Source organism: Salvelinus fontinalis, chromosome 2, assembly GCF_029448725.1.
Source record: "Salvelinus fontinalis isolate EN_2023a chromosome 2, ASM2944872v1, whole genome shotgun sequence".
Taxonomy (NCBI): domain Eukaryota; kingdom Metazoa; phylum Chordata; class Actinopteri; order Salmoniformes; family Salmonidae; genus Salvelinus; species Salvelinus fontinalis.
The window spans coordinates 59,943,506-59,953,302 of record NC_074666.1 but is presented as its reverse complement, the minus strand read 5'-3'; positions in this window follow the sequence as shown (position 1 = coordinate 59,953,302).

The window sequence follows — 9,797 nt, the reverse complement described above, 5'->3', positions numbered from 1 at the left end:
GAACTGTATGGTGCATAGTGTTCAATTGAATTGGTCAGATGTTTGCCATTTCTGTTGAAATAGAGGCCACTACTACTAGCCAGTGCCTACGTGGTATTTATTCACCCATTGGAAACACAGAAAGGATAGAGCCCCCCTGCCTGTAACCTGTCAACCGGTCTTCTACTGTATTTCTCCTCACCTTCGCCAAGGAGAGAATATCCCCTCTGTCTAAAAACTATCCACTGTTCTGATTTCTGAATGTGTCGCCCTAAGGGCTAGGCTAAATACTGATCTGTTACTTCAGCTATTAAACTGAGATGACGACGACAGGAAATATAGCCACAGGAAATCTCTTGACTGTCCCCCATGATGAAAGCGGGGAGGGGGCTGTGGATCTTCATATTTTAGCAGTCTAAATGAGTGGGTGGTGGGATGGAGGTCAATTCGATTTTTTCTTGGTATTGACCAGGTCAGATAAGATACTGTTGTAGCCTATTGCTAAACAGTGTATTGATGTTGTTTTGAGGTAAAACAAATAAAATAAACAATGACTTGGAACCTCTATGTTTAGGCTATTACTGATGAATCCGATCAAATTTTATTGGTCACATACACATGGTTAGCAGATGTTATTGCAAGTCTAGCGAAGTGCTTCTAATTCTAACCATGCAGCAATATCTAACAAGTAATCTAACAATTCCACAACAACTACCTAATACACACAATCTAAGTAAAGGAATGGAATAAGAATATATACAGTTGAGGTCGGAAGTTTACATACACATTTAAACTCAGTTTTTCACAATTCCTGACATTTAATCCTAGTAAAAATTCCCTGTCTTAGGTCAGTTAGGAGCACCACTTTATTTGAATGTGAAATGTCCGAATAATAGTAGTGAGAAGTATTTATTACAGCTTTTATTTCTTTCATCACATTCCCAGTGGGTCAGAAGTTTACATACACTCAATTTGTATTTGGCAGAGTTGCCTTTAAATTGTTTAACTTGGGTCAAACGTTTCAGGTAGCCTTCCACAAGCTTCCCACAATAAGTTGGGTGAATTTTGCCCATTCCTCCTGACAGAGCTGGTGTCACTGAGTCCGGTTTGTAGGCCTCCTTGCTCACACACGCTTTTTCAGTTCTGCCCACAAATTTTCTATAGGATTGAGGTCAGGGCTTTGTGATGGCCACTCCAATACCTTGACTTTGTTGTCCTTAAGCCATTTTGCCACAACTTTGGAAGTATGCTTGGGGTCATTGTCCATTTGGAAGGCCCATTTGCAACTAAGCTTTAACTTACTGACTGATGTCTTGAGATGTTGCTTCAATATATCCACATAATTTCCCTGCCTCATGATGCCATCTATTTTGTGAAGTGCACCAGTCCTTCCTGCAGCAAAGCACCCCCACAACATGCTGCTTACACCCCCGTGCTTCACGGTTGGGATGGTGTTCTTCGACGTGCAAGCCTCCCCCTTTTCCCTCCAAACATAATGATGGTAATTTTGGCCAAACAGTTCTATTTTTGTTCCATCAGACCAGAGGACATTTCTCCAAAAAGTACCATCTTTGTCCCCATGTGCAGTTGCAAACTGTAGTCTGGCTTTTTTATGGCGGTTTTGGAGTAGCCTTTCAGGTTATGCCGATATAGGACTTGTTTTACTGTGGATATAGATACTTTTGTACCTGTTTCCTACAGCATCTTCACAAGGTCCTTTGCTGTTGTTTTGGGATTGATTTGCACTTTTCGCACCAAAGTACGTTCATCTCTTGGAGACAGAATGCGTCTCCTTCCTGAGCGGTATGATGGCTGCGTGGTCCCATGGTGTTTATACTTGCGTACTATTGTTTGTACAGATGAACGTGGTACCTTCAGGCGTTTGGCAATTGCTCCCAAGGATGAACCAGACTTGTGGAGGTCTACAATTTTTTTTCTGAGGTCTTGGCTGATTTCTTTAGATTTTCCCATGATGTCAAGCAAAGAGGCACTGAGTTTGAAGATAGGCCTTGAAATACATCTGCAGGTACACCTCCAATTGACTCAAATTATGTCAATTAGCATATCAGAAGCTTCTAAAGCCATGAAATCATTTTCTGGAATTTTCCAAGCTGTTTAAAGGCGCAGTCAACATAGTGCATGTAAACTTCTGACACACTGGAATTGTGATACAGTGAATTGTAAGTGAAATAATCTGTCTGTAAACAATTGTTGGAAAAATGACTTGTCATGTACAAAGTAGATATCCTAACCGACTTGCCAAAACTATAGTTTGTTTAAACTTCTTACGCTACCGACGCTACCGTCCCACCTGCCCAACATCCGGTGAAATTACAGAGCGCGAAATTCAAACGACAGAATTATAAATATTTAACTTTCATAAAATCACAAGTGTAATACATCAAAATAAAGCTTAACTTCTTGTTAATCCAGCCGCTGTGTCAGATTTCAAAAAGGCTTTGCGGCGAAAGCACACCATGCAATTATCTGAGGACAGCGCCCCGCACACAAAACCATGAAAAACATATTTCAACCAGGCAGGTGCGACACGAAAGTCAGAAATAGAGATATATCAACTGCCTTGCCTTTGATGATCTTCTTCTGTTGGCGCTCCAAAAAGTCCCAGTTACATCACAAATGGTCCTTTTGTTCGATAATGTCCTTCTTCATATCCATAAAAACTCAGTTTAGCTGATGCGCTTCAGTCAATAATTCACCCAGTTTCCCTCCATCAAAATGCATACAAAATGAATCGCAAACGTTACTAATTTTATTTTATTTTACCAGGTAAGTTGACTGAGAACACGTTCTCATTTGCAGCAACGACCTGGGGAATAGTTACAGGGGAGAGGAGGGGGATGAATGAGCCAATTGTAAACTGGGGATTATTAGGTGACCATGATGGTTTGAGGGCCAGATTGGGAATTTAGCCAGGACACTGGGGTTAACACCCCTACTCTTACGATAAGTGCCATGGGATCTTTAATGACCTTAGAGAGTCAGGACACCCGTTTAACGTCCCATCCGAAAGACAGCACCCTACACAGGGCAGCGTCCCCAATCACTGCCCTGGGTCATTGGGATATTTTTTTTTAGACCAGAGGAAAGAGTGCCTCCTACTGGCCCTCCAACACCACTTCCAGCAGCATCTGGTCTCCCATCCAGGGACTGACCAGGACCAACCCTGCTTAGCTTCAGAAGCAAGCCAGCAGTGGTAAGCAGGGTGGTATGCTGGGTTAGTGATGGCTGTTTAACATTTCTAGGACACACGTTCCGCTAGCAGAACCCCTCGACAACATTCCGCTGAAAAGGCACCGCGGGAAATTCAAAAATAACAAGTCCAATACAGCAAATGAAAGATAAACATCTTGTTAATCTACGCATCGTGTCCGATTTAAAAAATGCTTTACAGCGAAAACACAACATATGATTATGTTAGATCACCGCCAAGTTCAAAAAACACACAGCCATTTTCCCAGCCAAAGATAGGAGTCACAAAAAGCAGAAATAGATATAAAATTAATCACTAACCTTTGATGATCTTCATCAGATGACACTCATAGGACTTATTGTTACACAATACATGTATGTTTTGTTCGATAATGTGCATATTTATATCCAAAAATCTTAGTTTACATTGGCGCCATGTTCAGAAATGCCTCCAAAATATCCGGAGAAATTGCGGAGAGCCACATCAAATAACAGAAATACTCATCATACACTTTGATGAAAGATACATGTTTTACATAGAATGAAAGATACACTTGTTCTTAATGCAACCGCTGTGTTAGATTTAAAAAAAACTTTACGGAAGAAGCAAACCATTGCAATAATCTGAGACGGCGCTCAGATAGAAACAACATTTCTCCGCCATGTTGGAGTCAACAGAAATATGAAATTACATGATAAATATTCCCTTACCTTTGATGATCTTCATCAGAATGCACTCCCAGGAATCCTAGTTCCACAATAAATTGTTGTTTTGTTCGATAATGTCCATTATTTATGTCCAAGTAGCTACTTTTGTTAGCACGTTTAGTACACATATCCAAACGCTCGTGCAGGTCCAGGTGAACTTCGGACAAAAACTTCAAAAAGTTATATTACAGGTCAAATAAACTTGTCAAACTAAGTAGAGAATCAATCTTTAGGATGTTGTTATCATAAATATTCAATAACGTTCCAACCGGAGAATTCCTTTGTGTCTATAGAAGTAATGGAACGCAAGTCGATATCATGTGGAATGCGTGTGACCAGGACCTCGCTCTCTGCCAGACCACTGACTCAAACAGCTCCCATCCGGCTCAACATCACAGTAGAAGCTTCATTCAACGTTCTACAGACCGTTGACATCTAGTGGAAGCCGTAGGAAGTGCAAACAGATCCATATCCCACTTGGATTTCAATATGCGATGAGTTGAAAATCGACCAGCCTCAGAATTCCCACTTCCTGTTTGGATTTTTTCTCAGGTTTTTGCCTGCCATATGAGTTCTGTTATACTCACAGACATCATTCAAACAGTTTTAGAAACATCAGAGTGTTTTCTATTCAATAGTAATAATAATATGCATATATTAGCATCTGGGACAGAGTAGGTAGCGGTTCACTCTGGGCACACTATTCATCCAAAGTGAAAATGCTGCCCCCTATCCCTAAAAAGTTAACAGTCTGATGGCCTTGAGATAGAAGCTATTTTCAGTCTCTCGGTCCCAGCTTTGATGCACCTGTACTGACCTCGCCTTCTGGATGGAAGCCGGGTGAACAGGCAGTGGCTTGGGTGATTGTTGTCCTTGATTATCTTTTTGGCCTTCCTGTGACATCGTGGTCTGTAGGTGTCCTGGAGGGCAGGTAGTTTGCCCCTGGTGATACGTTGGGCAGACCGCACCACCCTCTGGAGAGCCCTGCTGTTGTGGGCGTTGCAGTTGCTGTACCAGGTGGTGATGCAGCCCGACAGGATGCTCTCAATTGTGCATCTGTAAAAGTTTGTGTGGGTTTTAGGTGACAAGCCAAATTTCTTAAGCCTCCTGAGGTTTAAGCGGCGCTGCTGTGCCTTCTGCACCACACTGTCTGTGTGGGTGGACCATTTCAGTTTGTCTGTGATGTGTACGCCGAGGAACTTAACTTTCCACCTTCTCCACTGCTGTCCTATCGATGTGGAAAGGGGGGGTGCTCCCTCTGCTGTTTCCTGAGGTCCACGATCATCTTAGTTTTGTTGACGTTGAGTGAGAGGTTGTTTTCCTGGCACCACACTCCGAGTTCCCTCACCTCCTCCCTATAGGCTGTCTCGTCGTTGTTGGAAATCAAGCCTACTACTGTTGTGTCATCTGCAAACTTGATGATTGAGTTGGAGGTGTGCATGGCCACGCAGTCATGGGTGAACAGGGAGTACAGGAGGGGGCTGAGCATGCACCCTTTGGGGCCCCAGTGTTGAGGATCAACGAAGTGGAGATGTTGTTTCCTACCTTCACCACCTGGGGGTGGCCCATCAGGAAATCTAGGACCCAAATTGCACAGGGAGGGGTTGAGACCCAGGGCCTCAAGCTTAATGATGAGCTTGGAGGGTACTATGGTGTTGAATGCTGAGCTGGAGTAAGTGAACAGCATTCTTACATAGGTATTCCTCTTGTCCAGGTGGGATAGGGCAGTGTGTAGTGTGATGGCGATTGTATCGTCTGTGGATCTATTGGGGCAGTATGCAAATTGAAGTAGGTCTAGGGTGACAGGTAAGGTGGAGGTGATATGATCTATGACTAGTCTCTCAAAGCACTTCATGATGACAGAAGTGAGTGCTACAGGGCGGTAGTCATTTAGTTCAGTTACCGTTGACTTCTTGGGTACAGGAACAATGGTGGCCATCTTGAAGCACGTGGGGACAGCAGACTGGGATAGAGAGAGATTGAATATGTTCGTAAACACACAAGCCAGTTGGTCTGCGCATGCTCTGAGAATGCGGCTAGGGATGCCATCTGGGCCGGCAGCCTTTTGCAGGGTTAACACGTTTAAATGTCTTACTCACGTCGGCCACGGGGAATAACTAAACTGTTTGTATTCGGCCATATTCCCAGTCAGCTTTACATGGTTAAATCAGGTGGTTCGCGCTTTCAGTTTTGAGCCAATGCCGCCATCTATCCACGGTTTCTGGTTAGGGTAGGTTTTAATAGTCACAGTGGGTACAACATCTCCTATGCACTTCGTTATAAACTCACCGAATCAGCGTAGAAATCAATATTATTCTCTGAGGCTACCCGAAACGTGTCCCAGTACGCGTGATCAAAACAATCTTGAAGCGTGGATTCCGATTGGTCAGACCAGTGTTGAGTAGTCCTTGTCACGGGTACATACTGTTTGAGTTTCTGTCTATATGAAGAGAGGAGCAAAATGTAGTTGTGGTCAGTTTTCCCAAAGGGTGGGCGGGGATGGGCCTTGTATGCATCTCGGAAGTTAGAGTAGCAGTGGTCCAGTGTATTCTACAATCAATATGCTGATAGAATTTAGGTAGCCTTGTTCTCAAATTTTCTTTGTTAAAATCCTCAGCTACAGAAAATGCAGCCTCAGGATATATGGTTTCCAGTTTGCATAAAGTCCAGTGAAGTTCCTTTAGGGCCATTGTAGTATCGGCTTGAGGGGGGACATACACGGCTGTGACAATAATCGACGATAATTCTCTTGGGACTTATTGTTAGTGAATGAGTTGTGTACAGGCACATGAGGACAATGCGCTTGGACTGAGTAGAACATTGCCATAATTACAATGGACTTTCCAGAGCAACTGGAAATCCTCTCAAACTAGAGTAGCTGACAACATTAGTTTAAATTTAACACTTTGTGACAAACAAACTATGACAAACAAGATTCTCTGGTCTGATGAAACCAAGATTGAACTCTTTGGACTGAATGCCAAGCGTCAGGTCTGGAGGAAACCTGGCACCATCCCTACCATAAAGCATGTTGGTGGCAGCCTCATGCTGCGGGGATGTTTTTCAGCCGCAGGAACTCGGAAACTAGTCAGGATCGATGGAAAGATGAACAGAGAAAAGTACAGCGAGATCATTGATGAAAACCTGCTCCAGAGCACCCAGGACCTCAGACGGGGCGAAGGTTCACCTTTCAAGATGAGATCGACCCTAAGCACACAGCCAAGACAACGCGAGAGTGGTTTCAGGACAAGTCTCAATGTCCTTGAGTGGCCTAGCCAGACTCCAGACTTGAACCCTATCAAACATCTCTGGAGAGACCTGAAAATAGCTGTGCAGCGACGCTCCCCCTCCAATCTGACAGAGTTTGAGAGGATCTGTAGAGAAGAATGGGAGAAACTCCCCAAATACAGGTGTGCCAAGCTTGTAGCGTCATACCCAAGTAGACAACGCTGTAATCGCTGTCAAAGGTGCTTCAACAAAGTACTGAGTAAAGGGTCTGAATACTTATGTAAATGTGATAGTAAATTTTAAAATGTTATATATTTGCAAACATTTCTAAAAACCTGTTTTTGCTTTGTCATTATGGGGTATTGTGTGTAGATTGAGGGGGGGGGGGGAATAAGTTAATATATTTTAGAATAATGCTGTTGTGACAGGTTAAAGGAAATACTAATAGCCTGTTATACATTAAAAAGTATAAGTAAATTCATAGTATGTGAGGATCTTAAAACATCTAAGGTTAAGAAGATCATGCATTCAGTATTAGTTGATAGATTGATAACATTTATATAATCAATGTTAAAATCCGTCAAGCATACAAAGGGTACGAATTGTGAGAGGAATGTGTAAACGGTATGTTGATTACTTTATGTTGTCGTGGATAAAAGTGTTAATCTGTGATCTACTAAATGCTCTTAATCTATGAGCCTGAGATCGATTGCTCTGGTCTCCACTCAAGTTCACGGAGAATTCGCGGTCTTTTTTCTCATTGCACTAAACGTTCCATGAGTAAACATTCCGTATCACGCTCTCGTGATTCTTTCTACCCTTTTTCAGGGGTGTAACATTTTTGGAGGCTCCGCTGAGATAGCTGCTCAGATGTCCAGTTTCCACATCCTGGTCGCTGAATTCCGAGCCAGCTAAATCCCCACATAATAACTCAGGCAGGCTGCAGTGAGGAAAGTGTTGCTGTTCGAGGAGAGCTGGAAGTTGGTGGTTAAGTACGTGTCAACTGAGGCCATTGATCGACCATCAGAGACAGTAAGGACCATCTAATTCAGAGTCAACTCCTGCACAGTAAAAGTTCCTCCTGTTCTGTCAACATGACAACCGCCTTGGAAGAACTACAGGAAGAGGTAGTAGGAGAATTGCACACCCTGACTAAAGACAAGTTACTAGAGATATGTGATTTCCTTGACATATCAGGCGAACAGAGAAGAGATGTTCAAGACAAATCCCGCATATCATTGATGACTCACATTATGAGGTTCCTTGAAAGAGAGGAAGTTGCAGAGTTAGAAGATGGCGGCATGTCGGAATTGTTGCTACTTAACCTGTCTAGGATCAGCGTGGCGCTAGCGGCACACCCCCCCCCCCCCCCACTGAAAAACCAGTGCCGCGAAATTCAAAAAAAATATTTTTTTAAAATATTTAACTTTCACACATTAAAGTCCAATACAGCTAATGAAAGACACAGATCTTATGAATCCAGTCAACATTTCCGATTTTTAAAATGTTTTACAGGGAAGACACAATATGTAAAGATGTACATCTATTACCTAAAAACACATTAGCATAATCCACCATCTTTTATTTGTCCACCAACACCAGTAGCCATCACCAATTCGGCTAAACTAAGATATTTATAGCCCCTAACCAACAAAAAAACTCATTAGATGACAGTCTGATAACATATTTATGGTATGGGATAGGTTTTGTTAGAAAAAAGTGCATATTTCAGGTATATGGCATAGTTTACAATTGCACCCACCATCACAAATGGACTAGAATAATTACAATGAGCAACGTGTTTACCTAACTACTAATCATCAAACATTTCGTAAAAATACACAGCATACACGAATCGAAAGACACAGATCCTGTGAATACAGACAATATTTCAGATTTTCTAAGTGTCTTACAGCGAAAACACAATAAATCGTTATATTAGCTTAGCACATAGCAATTAGCAGCCCAGCATTGATTCTAGCCAAAGTGAGCGATAAAAGTCAACATCGCCAAAAGATATTAATTTTTTCACTAACCTTCTCAGAATTCTTCCGATGACACTCCTGTAACATCACATTACAACATGCATATACAGTTTGATCGAAAATGTTTATATTTAGCCACCAAAATCATGGTTAGACAATGTGAAATGTAGACAAGCTGGTAAAGAAAACGTCCTTGCGCCACTTAGACAGTGATCTACTCTTATACATAAATACTCATAAACGTGACTAAAAAATATAGGGTGGACAGGGATTGATAGACAATTTAATTCTTAATACAATTGCGTTATTACATTTTTTAATTTATCCTTACTTTTCAATACAGTTTGCGCCAAGCGAAGCTACGTCAAAAAACATGGCGTCCTAAGCCACTAAAATGTTTCGACAGAAACACGATTTATCATAATAAAAATGTCCTACCTTGAGCTGTTCTTCCATCAGTATCTTGGGCAAAGGATCCTTTCTTGGGAGAAATCGTCTTTTGGTGGAAAGCTGTCCTCTTGCCATGTGGAAATGTCAACTACGTTCGGGATGAACTGAAAAGCGTTCCCAACTTTTCACATCGTTGCAAAAATAAATGTCCCAAAATCGCACTAAACGGATATAAATTGCTATAAAACGCTTTAAATTAACTACTTTGTGATGTTTGTAACTCCTATAACGAGTGAA